This window comes from Papaver somniferum, chromosome 10 (assembly GCF_003573695.1).
Source record: "Papaver somniferum cultivar HN1 chromosome 10, ASM357369v1, whole genome shotgun sequence".
NCBI lineage: Eukaryota > Viridiplantae > Streptophyta > Magnoliopsida > Ranunculales > Papaveraceae > Papaver > Papaver somniferum.
Window position 1 is genome coordinate 54,027,644 of NC_039367.1, and position 18,152 is coordinate 54,045,795.

Sequence of the window (18,152 nt, forward strand, 5' to 3'; positions counted from 1 at the left end):
TAAATGTCTTTGCGATCCACGACTCTTTCTTTTCACGAAAAATCAATAGAATACACTACTACATCTACTACTCCCTCTAATAAAATTCAACAGAAAAATCTAAAATGTATCACAAATCGAAGGATCCAATTTACATATATTAAGTTCCATGGATCAGAACCAATAAAAACGGCGGTATGTCGTCGCCTTGCTAATGACATTCTAGTCTAGCCTTTTTAAGGAAGAATCCTGGGTTGACCCTGACTTCAGCTATCCCGCTAATAGAAACGGTTCCCAAACACCATTTATTCCAAAGTGTTAGGATTTACGAAATGCGACTTGTACAAATCGTCGTTAAGATATGTACCGAGGTTTCGCCATTAACTGGTGGGCATCACTATCAGTAGGCCCTTCAACCGATGAAAAGCAAGCCATTCAGGACTTTTTGCACCAACAACCATAATCTTCCTCTTTCGGGTCATATTAGTACTTAGTCAAGTTATTGACTCCAACCACTTTTCTGAAAAAGAATGCAATGAAAAAAACAAAAAAAAAACACATCTCCAGCAGTTTCCTGCTAATTTAAACACTTGTACAATTCTCAGCACCCTATATATACCAAATCTACGACGCTTTCTCCTCTTTATACTGAACAGCAATCAAAAAGCTGTGAATCATAAAAGAGAAACACCTCCGAGATAAACTTTTTGTTAGAAGAAAAGAGATGGGGTTGTCTTTCCCCCATGTGCTTCGTTTATTATGTTTGATTCTGCTCTTATCTCAAGTCGCTTGCAGGTAATTTATCCATTGTGTTAATAGGTTTGATGCCTAGCTAGTTGTATTTCAGTTTTAGTATGTATTAGTACTAGATTTATTGGTTATTCGGCTTTCAAGATTGTTCTTAAACGTATATATCCATGGTCATTAATTTGCAGGAATTCTCCCCCATCACCACTGTGTGCACCTATTCAGCTCTCAGCATCACCACCTCCAGCTCCACGTCCACCTCCACCTCAAGGACGTTTTGCGGATATGCCAAGGCGGCCACCACCACCTCCCCCGGGAAGATCAGGTCGTCCATGAAAATTTAGAGCAGATAAGTTGGGATTCCGGCTTCGGTTGAAACAAATCCCTCTCACCAACAGCAAGTAAATTTTAAGATTGATTTAGAAATAAGGCTCGGTTCATTCTCCCAAGAGGAAATAATTTGTAAGGCGCGAGATATGAAATGATGCCACGGCTTGCTTTTCTCAGTGAAAATGTGATAATTATTGAATGAATAACTTTACATGAAGCAGTGAATTGATTTATAGTCCTCTGTTTCAGTACTGGGTGATGGATGCGAATGAAATGAATGTAACAAAATGTCCAAGTAAAACGAAAGAATCCAAAAGTAGTAGAGAAGTGAGAGTACCATACCTATAAGTCACTAATTTTCGGAATACATGCATCCAACTCAAAATCAATTGGCAATGAGTGGAGAGGTTCAATGGAATTATAAACCACAGGATCCTAAATTGCCCAGACAATGTGGGACTAATAATCTCAACACGCCTTCTCACTTGTAACCTCGTTGGGTCTAACACGTGGACAATAAATCGGATGACGCGGAGTAAAGGCGCGGTCAATGACTCGTCGCGAATAGCCTGGTCTGATACCGTGTTAGAATACGGGCATCCAACTCAAAACTAATTGGCAATGAGTGGAGAGGCCCTAAGGAATTATAAACCACAGGATCCTAAATTGCCCAAACAATGTGCGACTAATAATCTCAACACTAATGCTATGTCAGTTACAAGGGAGCTTGCTGATGTTCATTTCAGTTTATATTTGTTAAAAAATAAGCTTAAGTCTAACAAGCCACTGCATATACTCCCTCCGTCCCACATTAGTTGAGCCATTTGTAGTTTGCACAATTTTTAAGGCAAGGAAAGAAGGGGAGTATGTTTAAGTATTTATTACAAGTATGCCTTTATGGATAATAACTTGTAAAAATTCGAAATGATTTATCTCTTAAACTATACCACAATTTTTTGTAAACTTTATACCGTTGAAAAGCATTTTAAAACACCTAGGTAACGAATGTAAACATGACTATCAAATTATACATATTTCTTATAGTAACAACAATCAATTAAAAGGGGAGTTTTAGAAATACCACCTTGATTAGTGAAATGGCTCATCTATTTGTGGGACAAAATTTAAAACCAAATAACTCAACTAATTAGGGACGGAGAGAGTATAATACTCCTAATACGAAACTGCAGCTTAAGTGATCACAAATCCTAGAGGAACAAAGAAATCTCATGTTCCTGAATACTGGACAAAATTAAGAATTTTTCCCTTTTTCTTTGAATCTTCTTATTCTTTCTTTCTCTTGGACTGGATTGAGTTAGTTTTTTATTTCTAAAATTGTTAATCTTGTCCAGCACTACGTTGTATTAGGCGCTCTAGGCGCCCAGAGAAAAATAGAGAACAAAAAAGTTTCTCACACTTTGGCTTCTCAGACATTTTATTGTCTAGGCGCCCCTTGGGCGGCGTGCGCTTAGGGCGCTTTTTACAACATAGGTTTGGTTCTTTTGTGTGGGACGAGATTGTGCTATGTTACGAATCTCTGTCCCTAGAGGTTTGGTACTAGAGGGTTTTTCTGTTCTCATAAGTTTTCTTTATGAGAAATTCTCCAGTTTCGTTAGCTCTTCACTTAGTTTTGGTTAGTTGAATAAGTTTGCGAACTGGTAAGCAAACTTCCGGTCCTGAATTTCGTCAAAACAGTTTGTACACTATGTACACAAATCGTAATGTATCCAGACATGGGTTTTAGCTCTTAACTCCCATTTCAATCATTGAAACATTCTTAGAAGACGACAATATCTTATAAGAAATTTTCAAGTGATCGAATGATCAATATGAAACGTTTCGAGCCTACATCAAATGACTGTCTCACACGAATCATGTAAGATGTTACCAGGTGATTTTTCACATGATCATCTTTTGACTTTCGTCAAGAATACTGATGAACGTGGTTAAAGCAAAAAACTTCCCAACACATATTTCGAGAAAGATATAAGCGAGTTAAACTCAGCTCGAAATATCAAATGTGTATAATGTAAAGTCTATATAGCTATACAACTTTGTCTCAATGCGAGATAGAATAGAATAGACTTCTGAGTGATAGATGAGTTCAAGTCTTCACATACCTTTTGTTGATGAAGTTCCACAAGCTCCCCTTAGTAGTTCTTCGTCTTCAATCGATGAACGTCGTGAAGTCTAAAGTTAAACTACACATTCTATCCTAATCCGAGTCATAGCTATAAATAGACTAGAAATCAAGACTTATAGTTTTGACAACTAAACTTGACAAACAAGCTTGAGATAGCAACGCTCGCGAGTTCGACCGAGTAGTGCTCTAAAAATTTCTATAATAGATATTTTGTAATCTTTTTCTCTAATCTTGGCAAAGAACAAAGTTTATTACCCTGGTTCATGAGTCATGAGATGAGCATTCTTTTACAGGATTTCATGAATAGTCTTAATCTTTTTCTTTCGATCTTCTATCCGTAACATGTAGCTCTGTATCCGAGATTTACATAATATTAACACTAAAGACATTAGGTGAAACAAGTAAATGGAGAACATTAATTTTAACCCAACTTGTAACCCTAACCATTGGATGTCTTCCTAGTAATTGGGCAAAAAATTTCCTTCCTAATTATGAGACACCTTGGAAGACAATACTAAGAAAAATATGAAACATAAGTCAGATCAAGTAAATTCAAAAATACTAAGAACATTATGTGGACCCTAAAACGAGCATGAAAAATTTGTACAAATCAGATCAAGTAGATTCAAAACACAAAGGACATGTGTACCCATATTTTTGCGACTAATTTCATTTTTTTTTCGCTAAATCAGATTTCGGAGAATGTAAAAATCTTTTAAACTACATTGACTTTTTTAGTAAAGCATTCAGAAGATAATAACCAGACTCTTAAGATAAAGAAAATTAATACTCCCTATGTCCTAGTTTAGATGTCATAATAGGATTTTTAACAAAAATTAAGAAATGCAGAGAGAGTAAGAAATTTTCCACGATTCTCCAAGGCTTGTATCTAAGGTCCCTAGTTTTTAGATGTCTAACCTTTTTTTCTTTACTTGAACAATTCATAACAAACAAAAAAAAGATGTTAAAGGATATATAAATAGGAATATTTAAGATTGTGTCTAGAAAATAGTACTACACAATTCTCCATATTAACGTCTGATACCAAGTTACGAGTAAATTAGGATAAAAAGCAAAAAAAATATGAAACATAGCAAGTATTTAGGGGCTATAAAAAAACCATATTATGGCATCTAAACTAAAATATTATGGATTTATATTTAAGGAATCCTCTATCTGTGGATAAGTTTAAATTAAAGTAGGAAATACCAATTGGTCCTACAAATAATATATTAGAGAGAGTCTAGTCAAATTGACCTAGTCAATTGTCTGTTTGGTCCTATTTGGTAATATAAATTATAGTTTGGTCCTAAAAATTATAATTTTGTCCTAGGATGATGTCATGTAATTTTCATCTTGTAGTGGCAGAAATATCCTTTTAGATAAAGACCATATATATAGTCAAAAGGTAAGAAAGAAATCATTTCTTAGATCTACTTTCTCTCTCCTCTCTCTCTCTCCTCTCAGTCTCTCTTTTTTCTCCCTGCTACTGAAATTTTTTTAGGTTTTTTTTTTCTCTTTGAAACGAAAGATGAAGACGGAGATGATGAAGATTGAAAAAGAAGATGATGAAGACGGAGATGATGAAAATTGATTTGATTACAAAGATTTGCAAAGATTGATTTCAAGATTTGATTTTAACTTTTTCTGATGCCTGTCAAAGAAGATGAAGATTGAAACGAAGAAGATGAAGATTCTGCTGCTATTTATGATGATGATGAACCTTTATCATCTTACATGCTTGGGTAAGTTTCGGATCTACAAAAGAAGATGAAGATGACGGAGTTCATTTCTGGAATGAACTCTGGTTTGTGATGAAGATTTTGATGTTTTTTCGTCTGTTGTTGTTGCTGATGATGGAGAGGATGAAGATGAGTTGTTGCTGCTGATGAAGAAGATGAAGATGACGGAGTTCATTTCAGGAATGAACTCTGGTTTGTGATGAAGATTTTGATGTTTTTTCTTGATGAAGATAGATTTATGTTTTTCTTCATCGTTGTTGTTGCTATTGTTGAAGATGATGAATTTTGATGAAGTTCATTCTTGAAATGAACTCTGTTTTCTTTTTGAAGATGATGATGAAAACGATGAAGATGATGAAGACGACGATAGATTTATGTTGAAGATGACGATGAAGACGATAGATCTTGATTTTTTGATGTTTGCTGCTCGTGTTGAAGATCTTGAATTAGATGTTTTTCTGCTGGACCTGCTGCTGCTGCTGCTGTTTGAAGACAACGAAGATGATGAAGATGATGCTACGGCAGTTCATTTCTACGAATGAACTCTGATTTTTTGAATTTTTTGTGTGTGTTCATGTAAAGAATGAACTTTTTTTTAAGGTTTTTATACGGAGATCATTTCTGGAATGAACTCTTTTTTTTAGGTTTTTATACGGAGTTCATTTCTGGAATGAACTCTTTTTTTTTTAGGTTTTTATACGGAGTTCATTTCTGGAATGAACTCTGGTTTTTTTATGTTTTATATGAAGTTCATTTCTGGGAATGAACTCTGGTTTTTTAGGTTTTTTATATGGAGTTCATTTCTGGAATGAACTCTGGTTTTTTAGGTTTTTTATATGGAGTTCATTTCTGGAATGAACTCTGGTTTTTTTATGTTTTATATGGAGTTCATTTCTGGAATGAACTCTGTTTTCATAGGTTTTTATATGGGGTTCATTTCTGGAATGAACTCTGGGTTTTTTTATGTTTTATATGGAGTTCATTTCTGGAATGAACTCTATTTTATTAAGTTTTTATATGGAGTTCATTTCTGGAATGAACTCTGGTTTTCTAAGGTTTTTATATGGAGTTCATTTCTGGAATGAACTCTGGTTTTTAAGTGATTTCTGAAAATATAAGTAGAAATTAACAGGAGTTCATTTTGACGAATGAACTGCTACAAAAAATAAGTAGAAATTAACTCGGAAGGGTACTTTTGTCCATTTAATATTTTTAAATAATTATGGACCAAACAGTAAAGGTGTTTGACCAAAGGACTAAACAGACATGGGCCCACCTAAAAAATGACCAAACGATTATTTTCCCTAAATTAAAAACCTTTGAGTATTGTCTAAAAAATGGAAACTAAAATTCAAAATTGGCATAGTAAAATCCTTAATCGGGCAAGTAAAATGATAAAATAAAGGGAAAAATATCGTTTGGTCCTTTTTTTAGGTGGTCCCAAGTCTGTTTGGTCCTTTGAGAAAACGCCTTTACCGTTTGGTCCATAATTATTTAAAAATATTAAATGGAAAAAAATATACTTCTGTGTAATTTCTACTTATTTTTTTTTTTTGTAGCAGTTCATTCTTCAAAATGAACTCCTGTTAATTTCTACTTATTTTTTCAGAAATCACCTATATAAACCAGAGTTCATTCCATAAATAAACTCCATATAAAAACCTAAAAAAAACAGAATTCATTCCAGAAATGAACTCCATATAAAAACCTAAAAAAATAGAGTTCATTCCAGAAATGAACTCCATATAAAAACCTAAAAGAATCAGATTTCGTTCCAGAAATGAACTCCATATAAAAAACCTAAAAAAACAGAGTTCATTCCAGAAATGAACTCCATATAAAAACCTAAAAAAACAGAGTTCATTTCAGAAATGAACTCCATATAAAAACCTAAAAAAAAACATAGATCATTCCAGAAATGAACTGCAACATCATCATCTTCATCATCTTCGTCGTCTTCAACAGCAGCAGCAACATCAAAAATCGTCTTCATCATCTTCGTTTCAATCTTCATCTTCTTTGACAGCAGCAGCAGCAGATCTTCATCTTTTTCATCATCTTCAACAGCAAAAGCAGCAAAAAATGACGAAAAAACGAAAAATCATCGTCGTCTTCATCTTCTTCATCATAAGCAGCAGCAGAGACAAAACATTCAAAAAAAGTTCATCACAAATTCGTTTTCATCGTCTCCACCATCTTCAACAGCAACAACATCAATACAAAAGAAAAAGAACATACAAATCTTCATCGTTTCATCATCATCTTTCATGTTCAACACCATCGTCATCTTCATCTTCATCTTCAGAGAAAAAAAATAAAGAACAAGAAAAACTATATCTAAAAATCTAGGAGAGAGAAACGAAATCTAAAAATGATTTCTTTGTTTGCTAATAAATCCTAAATATATGGATCTAAAAGGCTATTTTTGTCACTCCCAGAAGAAAATTACATCATTCATGATGTCATCCTGGGTGGGTATTGTACACCCTAGGACCAAACAATAATTTCTGAGACCAAACTATAATTTATATTTCCAAAAAGGACCAAACAGACAGTTGACTGGGTCAACTGGACCAAACTCATCCTAATATATTATTTGTAGGACCTATTGGTATTTCCTACTAAAATAAATTGACTCTTTCTAGTTTACTACCAAATGTGTTGTTTTCTTTTGCCCAAAAGAATTACTGAAAATATTAATACTATTCATAGGGATTTTTTGTCAGGGAAAACTGTTAATGCTAAAGGAAGTTACATCACTTATTCATTTCATGTTGGACGAGCATATCCCTAAAATATTAGCTTCAAATACAATGTCGTTTAAGTTTTATTAGGAAAAAGGTCTCGCAAAGTATATGATAATGTGAATTTAAGAGTGTGAAGAAATCCTCCCTCAAAATTGACCGAAAATCTTCTTCTCAAAATTATGGAAAGTGCTAGGCCCGCAACATTTTTTCTCGAAAAAATCCCGACAAAAGAACCAATGGACTAAATCTGCTGCTCTAAACATTGGGATATGTTCAATGGAAATTGGGTCACTTTCTTTCTCTGTCAGGATATATTTCATAAAAAATCTCGGTAGAGATAGCATTTCCGTATAAATATATCTCATTTTTGCCGTAAACTATAAATTTCTTTCCGTGGTCAATTTTTTGTTATTAATTTTGTTTGTTTTAGTAATTAGTTATCTATCTATCTAGTATTCAGAATTAGCCACAAATTAGCAAATCGTTCAAAAGTATTATCGCGGTCTTTGGTCGCCTTGCTACTTAATGACATTCTGGCCTTCCCAGGGAAGAATTCTGGGTCCAACACTGATTTTATCTATTCCACCTGATAGAATCGGTTCTCAAACACTATTTATGTCTAAGAACATCTCCAATGCAAGGGGTCAAGGTCATCCTAGGTGGAGGCCTTATTTACGTCTTTGTACTTGTGGGTCATTGCTAAATGACAAAAAATAGTGAATATAAAACTTTTTAGCTAAAATTCATCTCCACTCCCCAAGGTCGTATTCAACAATTTTTATTTGAATTTAGAGACAAATTGATGATGTGGATCTAAGACCCAAAGTCATGAAGAAGGTCTAATCTAGACTTTTTCCTTTACCCCCACTTAGCCATGTCATCAGTTTTATGACCTTGACATTCACATTGGAGATGAAATTTTGGTGCAAAAGATCTTAAATCATATGTGGCATGTTTTTTTAAGACCTTGACCCCTTGCATTGGAGATGCTCCAATACTAGGGGGTGGAGGTAATAAAAAAACATGCCACCTAAGATTTAAGACTTGTTTCATCAGAATTCCATCTTAAATGTAAGAGTCAAGACCCTTGGGAAATGTGACATGCTTATGTGGGGGTGGAAGAGAAAGTCTAAATAAGACCTTCTCCATAATCTAAGGTCTAAGCCCACATCATCAAATTGTCTCTACATTAATTTAAAAGTTATTAGATAAAACTTTGAGGATTTGATATGATTTTTTTGATGAAAAGTCTTAACTTTAGAAGGCTATTATTGGGGGGTCACATTCCATTAGAGGGGCGTCACCTAATAGGACAAAAACGGGTTACCCATAAGTAATATCAAAAACCCCTTATCTCAGATAATTTTGTAATGACTAAACAACACTTATTTAGTTAATTTTAGTTTAATTTAATTAGAAAAAAATTAAATTAATGAATTTTGTTGTATACTTGGTGAATTCTGGGACAAAGTTTTTGTGGGAGGAAAAACTGGCCGTAAAATAAACTTCTACGGTTGGAAATAATCCAAATCTAGACGTAAAATCACTTCTACGGTTGGAAAAATTCCAAACCTGAACGTAAAATCACTTCTACGGTTGGAATTAAAAGAAAACTGGACATAAAATCAGATTCTACGGTTGGAATTAAAAGGAACCTGGACGTAAAATGAGCTTCTACGGTTGAAACTAATTCAAACCTGGACGTAAAACTACATGCAAATAAAATTCTACGGTTGGAATTAATCCAAACCTGGACGTAAAATCACTTCTACGGTTGGAAATAATCCAAACCTGGACGTAAAATCACTTCTACGGTTGGAATTAAAAGAAACCTGGACGTAAAATCGGATTCTACGGCTGGAATTAAAAGAAACCTGGACGTAAAATGAGCTTCTACGGTTGGAACTAATCCAAACCTGGACGTAAAACTACATGCAAATAAAATTCTACAGTTGGAATTAATCCAAACCTGGACGTAAAATTACTTCTAGTTAAAGGGTAATCTAGACATTTTGTATATGTGTTAGGATATCCCATAACCACTTTTTGGACATTAAAAATCCAAGTAAAACCCCTCTATTGGATTGTGATGTCATAATAATAGCCTTCTAACTTTATTTATTTTGTCCATATGTGAATGATTTCTATAAAAAGAACATGATATTTAGACCTCCACAAAAAAAACTCCCGCCTCTAACATTGCAGATGCTTAAGTGTTAGGTCAGGGGGAGAACGTGGAAGAAGGAAATGCGACCTGTACAAATCGACGTTGAGAATATGTGAAGTTTCACTATCAGTAGGCCCTTCAACCGACTTAGAAGCAAGCCCTTTAGGGACTTTTTCGACTTTTTCCACTTATGGTGCTCACACCTATATTGTCGTGCTATACTCTTTCGGATCATATCTATGCTTAGTCAACTTATTGAACTCCAATGAACTAGCAGATCACGCATTTCCACCTGTTTCCTGCCAGCTTAAACACTTTTACGATTCTCAGCACCCCTATATAATATACGAAATGCACGGCGCTTTCGCCTCTATATACTGATTAGCAATCAAAAAACAGAAACACCTCTGAGATTAACTCCTTGTTAGATTTCAATCGGCCACCAGACTCGAAAAAAGAGATGGGGATGTCATTCCCCCATGTGCTTCGTTTATTATGTTTGATTCTCCTTTTATCTCAAGTCGCTTGCAGGTAATTTATCCATCATCACCTGGTTACTAGTCTTTGAAGATTGATTATTAAACGTGTATATTCATGGTCATTAATTTGCAGGTATTCTCCCCCATCACCACCGTTTTCGCCTATTCGGCTTTCAACACCACCACCTCCAGTTCCACGTCCACCTCCACCTTTTGAGGGACGTTTCGGGGATATGCCAAGGCGGCCACCACCACCACCTCCGGCACGATCTGGTCGTCCATAAAAACTTAAAGCACATAAGTTGGGATTCCGACTTTGGTTGAAACAAATCCCTCTCACCAACAGCACGTAAATTTTAAGATTGATTTAGACATAAGGCTGGGATCTTCCTCCGAAAACAAAGAATTTGTAAGCCACGAGATATGAAATGATGTCATGGCTTCCTGTGAATGAAAATTTGATACTTAATTATTGAAATGAATAGCACCTACTCCCTCCGTTTCAAAAAAAAAAATAGGCTAACTTCACGTGTAATTTGATTTAAAACCAGCCTATTTTTAGAAACAGACGTAGTACAACCAGTAGCTTGATTGAGTAATGCATAGCCCTCCATTTCATATACTAATCCCCGAGGTTCAATTTAAGTTTTTTACTTCCTGGGAGATAAAAACCTATTAAAGCTAGTTTTTACTTCTTGATTAAGCTAGTCATTTGTTACTGTGGCACTGAAATCATTATAAGGGGAACTTGGAAAAATACCTCGTATTTCGATGCCCCATTGGAAAAATGATCCAAGGAAAAATAGTTATTGGAAAATGCCTCACAGCCACTTTTTCCATCCAAACGGTCAATATCGTGAGATTGACTGGTCTCATGAGATATCGTCAGGTGCGAAAATTCCCAATCTAACCTTTTCCTCGGATCGCTATGTTCTTATCTTCTCCTCGTAACAAAATCTACAGTGAGGTTAGAGTTGCAGAAACCAGAGACGGCGGTCGATCCAGAGATTAAAACTTGGTTGCAGTGAGAGGTTGTTATAGAGAGTAATTAGTTAAAGGTTGGTGTTTATTTCTTGAAGACAAAGCCATGAGAAACCAGAAAAGGTGGTCGAAGAAATCAGAGATGACGGAAGATCTAAAAAGAGAAGAAGGAGATCGATATAAACCGTAAGTTTATGAAACCCAGTTCTTGTTTCAATTGTTATCCTGAAATTTCAGTTTAAATCGTGTTATTTTATATTTGGATTGAACTTAGGGTCTGGATTTGGGGAAAATTGAAAGTTAGGATTTCTGTAGGTTGAATAAGGGTAGCTGTATCATGATTTGTCGAAATTGAACAATATAAACATGATATGAACTGTCAACAATGTTTAATTTCTGAAATTATATGTACTGGAAATATGGTTCTACCGATTTGTGTGAAATTCAAAATTAGATTGATTTATCACGATTATTTGAGACTTCGTTTGTAACTGGAATTACAACTAGCCTAACTATGAGAACAGTGATCGAAGTGAGGAGTGGTTCAGCTCCAAGTTGCATGTACAGTTACAACTATCCTAGGCATCTAGGTATGAACTATGAGCTTCATACTCCATAGTATTTCCAGAATTGCAGAAACAACCTCCATAATATTTACAAGAAGGCTACATTAGATATAGTGATACAATTTCAAGAAAGTTCCTCCATAATATATATAAGAACGCAACCTTGAGTATTTTTTATGATACAATTACAACAACAGTGAGTGACACAGTGTAAATGTATGTGTATCTAATCGATTGTTGTATGACTTCGTTTATGAGTACTCAAATGTACATTTAATTTTCATGGATTCAGTTTACACTATGTTGTACAACTTTGTTTAGTATAATCCCTTAAATTATACTTAATTTAAAACCTCACTTCCTTTTAACTTTCACGGATTTAATATAATCCCTTCCGATCACAGCCACCTATTGTTTCTGTAATTTTGTCTCTTGAAGTAGACCGTGAGGGCCTGTTACATTGGGTTTGATTGAATTGATAACAAAGTACTATTCAAATTTAGCTCATGTATTATTTTCAAGTAACAGACGAAGTTTTCTTTTAAATGCAAATTATTACATTTCTTATATAACTATAGAATTGAGAAATTGATTCTACGAAAGTTAATTCAAGCTAACGCCCAATTAAAATTAGATGCATTGAGATCTTAAGTAGGCAACATTTTTGCCTAAATGTGTTTGCCTTGTGACATATCTGTAGAAATAGATTAAAAACATACCTCCCTGAACACACTTCTATGCATTGTCTTATTCAAAAAAAATTCTTCTGGCGGTTTGATTTTTTGTGTACAGTACTTTTTATAATAATGCATGCTTAATCTTAATTTGCTGCACATTTGTGGTATTTTTACTCTTAGTGTGTGTTAAAATCGAATTGTAATTGATGTGTGTTTCTTAAAGTTGTGTAATTACACCATGAATGTGTTTTATCCAGGTTGATGATGAGTCATTTTTTGAGAAAGCTGAAGTTCCAAAGAGGATTAGGAAGAAACATGCAACATCTACTTCAACTGTGGCTACGAAGAAGACTGCAACATCTACTTCAACTGCTGCTGGAACAAAGAAGAAGAAGGCAGCAAAGATTTCCATTGGCAATATAAAGGTGAAGCAGAATTTTACTGCAGGTTCAGGTAGTGGTGTTTGTGGATTATGGTGTTTCAACTGCTGCTGGAACAAAGAAGAAGAAGGCAGCAAAGATTTCCATTGGCAATATAAAGGTGAAGCAGAATTTTACTGCAGGTTCAGGTAGTGGTGTTTGTGGATTATGGTGTTTGTTAGGCCTGCACATTTGACAATGTTTTGGGTGTTTCATTTGTGGTGGTTTTTTGACGGTGGTAGTGATGTTAATTTGTCTCTTTTTAGAGACAACTTTTAGTGGGTATGTTGCTATTTTGAGAAGTGAAAATGCTTTTACTGATAGTCCTTGGAATTGTTCGTTTTTCATTTCTTTTACTCATAATTGCTCATCGTAAGCCGTTCAGTTTTCCTAAGCGACGTGTCACAATCTGGTGACTGGACACAGAGGTAATCAACACATCCCAATATTTGTAGCCGTCCATCAAATTGTGGTGTCTGGTCACTGTGTTTGTGTGCCTATCTGAGGTCATTTATAAAATTGGTAAGCCCTATTTGGTAATAATATCCCCTATCTGATACCGACCATCGTCAACTACCCCACTAGATGCGTTAATGTCTGCCCGAAAGGGTAATTTGGTCCTCTGACTCACACGTATAACTCACTCGTGTGCCTTGCTTGACCCTTTAACGGCAGTTGGACGGAAAAGTGATTGTGGGGCATTTTTCCATAACTTTTTTTGCATGGAGCATTTTCCCAACGGTGCATCGAAATATGGGGCAGTTTTCCAAGTTTCCCAAATTGTAACCAACCCCACTACTCTTTCCGACTGCGTATAACTGAGTTTCTTTTACACTCAACAGACACCCCTAAGGCTAACCCAGTCCAAGAAACAATTCTAACAACAGCATTTCCTAATTTATAACCACCTTAGGCAACCAAAAAGGATACCTCTAAACTCATTTTAATGAATAGTATTAGTAGGTGATGGAGGCGAATGAAATGAATGCAACAAACAAACATGTCTAAGTGAAACGAAAGAATCCTAAAGTGTAGAGAACTGAGAGAGTACCATACATATAAGTCACTAATGCTATGTCAATTACAAGGAGCTTGCTGATATTCATTTCAATTTATACTCGTTAAAAAAAAAAGCTTAAGTCTAATAAGCCACTGCATATATAATATGAAACTGCAGGTTTTCTTCCTCTAATTTAAGTTGTTTGCAAAACCAACTTATCTGAATAGAGGTCTAGTATTCTTGTTTGGTGGGGTAGAAATTGATGTTTAGTCCCAAAGTTAGTGGGCTTTGGACGCTTTAGTCCACTCATATGAAGCCCAGTACTCTCTAGTCCAAAAAAAAAAACGCGTCCAACAGTTTAGTCCAAATATGGACGAATTAGTCCAAAAGCAAAACGATTCTCGATTTCTGTACTTTCAATATACCCTAATCACCCTTGAACCGATTCCATATGTATAATCATTGTTTTGAAATCGAATATTTTGGATCTCAAACATGAATTCAAGACAAGGAGCAGGTCAGAGATGAATTTGGAGGTGATTTAACAGTTTCAGAGAGGATTTGTTGTATTTAATCGTTTCTTCAACATGATTCAACTTCAGGTTACTTTGGAAGTGTTTTGAAATCGATTTTTTTGATCTCAGATTTGAATTCACGACGAATTGAGAGATAGATCGATCCAGCTCAGAGGTGATTTAACAGATTCATAGAGGTTAGGTTGGATTTGATCGTTTCTGCAGCAGAATTCAACTTCAGGTTAGTTAGGTCTCTTTTTATTTTTAGTTTTCTTCTGCTTCATCGTTGAATTTTGTTTCGGATATTTAGTTTTTCTGATTTTATGAGTTGATGATATGAATACGATCTTTTACATCTTATTGTTTGTATGTTCTTGATTTGATTTTTTTTTATATTTTAGCTTTTGATTTTCGTTAAATGATTTTGATTACTGTTTTTTGATTTTGGTGTTAGGACGCATGATATGAAATCGAACTGATATTAGATCGTAGGCTTCTGATTTTTTTCAATTATGTGTTCTAGTAAGATTTTGAAGCTTATATCTTCGATTAATCGATGGAGTATTTGATTTAGGTTTACTGTTATTTGATTTTTGGCTTCGATTAAATGTGTACTTTCATGTACACTGTTTAAGTTTTAGGTTATTCAAATCTGAAATTATGATTTGAAGCTTCAAATGTTTATTATTATTTCTTTTGTAATATGTAGGGGTATCAAATATGTTTGAGAAGGTTATTCATGCTGTTTTGAATTATGGTGAGCATTCTGCTGCTTTTCGTGTTAATACTTCGATAACCATAGATGAATTGAAGCATTTTTCATGTAAGAAGTGGAGGTCTTTGTCTCCTGGGAGTATACGTTTCAGCTATATGGATAATGATCAAGTAGTTTTTATACAAGGTGATATACAACTGCAAGGTTTAATTACTCTTGTTATTCTTATTAAGAATGAAGATTTCTATTTGAATGTTGATGTGATTCGGAATCATACTTCTTGTTCTAAGTATGGTTGTAGCACAAGTTCTGGTTCTAGTACTGCAAATTCTTGTGTAACTGAAAGTCCTAAGCTTGTAAGGGTGGTAGATCATGATGCAGACAAGGCCAAGCCTCTGATTTCTGATGAATGGATTTATGTTTTTGACAAAGTTGGTAGAGAATTTATGGGTGGTGTTAAAGCTGTTAGGATTGTTGTTGATAAGTACAAGATGGTTATTGGTTACAAGATTTTTATTCTTAAAAATGACAAGACTCGTTTTACTGCAATGTGCGAAGAAGGTGGTTGTGGTTGGAGGATTCACTTTGGGCCTGTGAATGGTGACATTTCTCGGTTCGTGCTGAAAGATTCTAATGTTATTCATAGGTTAGTGGTGTTCATATTAGTCCACATTACTAATTCTTGTTTTTGTGATCCACGTTATTTATTTTAGGGTTTTATATGTATACTTGTTTTAGGTGTACATTGTGGTGCACATTACTTGTTGTAGGCTTTTTAGGTGGCACAATGTGGTGTAAATTACATATTCTTGCTTGGTATGTGCTTTCTTTTTGCATATGTGGTGTTGGTTTTGAGATCTTATTATAGGTGTACATTGTGGTGCACATTACTTATTCCAGTTTTTTTTTTTTTTTTGTAGTTGTGGTGTTGGTTTGAGGTTGAAGAATCATACGGTGACAACCAAGTTAGTTAAGCATTTGATCGCTGAAAATATACAGAGTGATCATAGTTTAAAACCCAGACAGATCATGTCACTTTTTAAGAAGACTTATGGGTTCAATATTAAGTATCACCATGCCCTTAGAGGGAAAGAAGCCATATTTGAAGAACAGTTTGGTGATGACGAGAAGTCGTATAGCGATTTAAATTGGTATGTCAAAAAGCCATCGAGCAAACTAATCCTGATAACTTTGTGAATTTTGAAGTTGATCATGCAACCAGAAGATTTCATAGGATTTTCATTTGTTTTGGTGCTTGCAAGCATTTCTATAGGTATCTCAGGCCCATGATTTACTTGGACGCTACTTTCCTTACTGGTAGATTCAGGAGTGTGTTAGAGCATTGCTCGGTCGAACTCGCATGCGTTGTTATCTCAAGCATGTTTGTCAATGTTAGTGATCAAAACTATAAGTCTTGATTTCTATTCTACTATAGCTAAGTCTTGGACTAGGATAGAAAGTGTAGTTGAGCTGAACAACTCCATGGAAATCATCATACAAGACGAAGGACTACTCAAGGAACTGGTGGATCTTCATCGACTAAAAGGTATGTGGAGACTTGAACTTATCTGTCACTCAAAAGTCTATCTACTCTATCTCCTATTCTGAGACAAAAGTCGTTTTGCTATATAAACTTTGATTATACACATTTGCTATTTCGAGTCGAGTTTATCTCGCCTATCTATTTCTCGAAATATGTGTTGGTAAGATTTTTCTTTGGCCAAGTTCATCTTTTCCTAGTGACGAAAGTCATGTTATGTTTCAATCACTTTGAAAATTGCTCTGACGAAAAATGGTTTGTGAATAACAACTATATAACGTCTTCTGCGAATGTTTCAATGATTGAAATGAGAGTTTAGATTATATAACCAATGATGGATATAAGCATTGTGTGGTAACACATATATGTATAAGTCCTTTTTCCTTGAACCGAAGTTTGCGAACTTTGTTGATCAAGAGAACCGGAATAGTGGCGTGAGCTAAGTCCGCGTACTGGCGGAAGTTCTCGACCCGAGAATATCTGCTGGAGTTTGTGAACTCCTTCCGGGAACTTAAGTCCGCGAACTAAGTTTGCGAACTTGAGTTGGTTATATCTAAAAACGATTGTTTATGAACTTATTCAAATTAACTAAGGAATGCTAAATGCAAACCGTGGCTATATAGTTCATGAACCGATTCGAGTGAATCAAATCGTTTTTGCATCGATTGTGTCTTGTGTAGTTACATAAGATTTCCTTGCAATTGAACAACTCTCTAACTAGTTCATTTGAGTCATTTAAACTAGTTATGGTGAAGAAGAACATGGTTGATATGAAAGTGGTCATATGGCTAACCATTTGGTTAACTATTGTTGAACCAACAAATGTTCATGTTTGGGTACGGTTACATAAACCCAAAATAGTACATTTCATTTGTGTGTAACAAGCTAAGTTTTCGATCTAACGGTTGAAAGATATTAGATTGAATCTAATCAGGTTTTCATCTAACGGTGAATATTGAATGCTTTGTTACCAAGCTAACATTAATTGCAAACCCTGATTTGAAAGACTATATAAGGGAGAACTCTAGCAACTGGGAAACCTAATCCCCACACCTTCCGTGTGATACTAGTTGTATTAGCTAGAGTCGATTCTCCTTTAACCTTAGATTTTCTTCTTAAACCAGGTTAACGACTTAAAGACTTCATTGGGATTGTGAATCCAGACCGATACTACTTTCTCGTAGTTGTGTGATCTGATCTTGTTGATTCTATCTTGTTGAGTAAAATCGTAACGATTGGCTTGATATCTTTATCTCCGATAGGCAAGATAGAAAAGTAGTCACAAACATCTTCATCTAATCGTTTGTGATTCCACAATATCTTCTTTCTCCGCGTCGGTTAAGATTATTGTGAGGTGATTGATAATACTAAGATGTTCTTCGGGAATATAAGTTCGGGTTATCAA

The 18,152-nt window shown here is 34.9% G+C and overlaps 2 long non-coding RNA genes across 2 annotated transcripts; both read left to right on the forward strand.

Annotated features, from left to right (window-relative positions):
* The first annotated feature begins 596 nt into the window (after positions 1-596).
* Positions 597-1,291, forward strand: LOC113314962. The gene is made up of 2 exons (XR_003342630.1): positions 597-774; positions 915-1,291. It is a non-coding gene; the product is annotated as an uncharacterized LOC113314962 (long non-coding RNA).
* A 9,988-nt stretch (positions 1,292-11,279) lies between these two features.
* Positions 11,280-13,330, forward strand: LOC113317568. Its single transcript, XR_003343648.1, has 2 exons — positions 11,280-11,501; positions 12,816-13,330. It is a non-coding gene; the product is annotated as an uncharacterized LOC113317568 (long non-coding RNA).
* Positions 13,331-18,152: the final 4,822 nt, after the last annotated feature.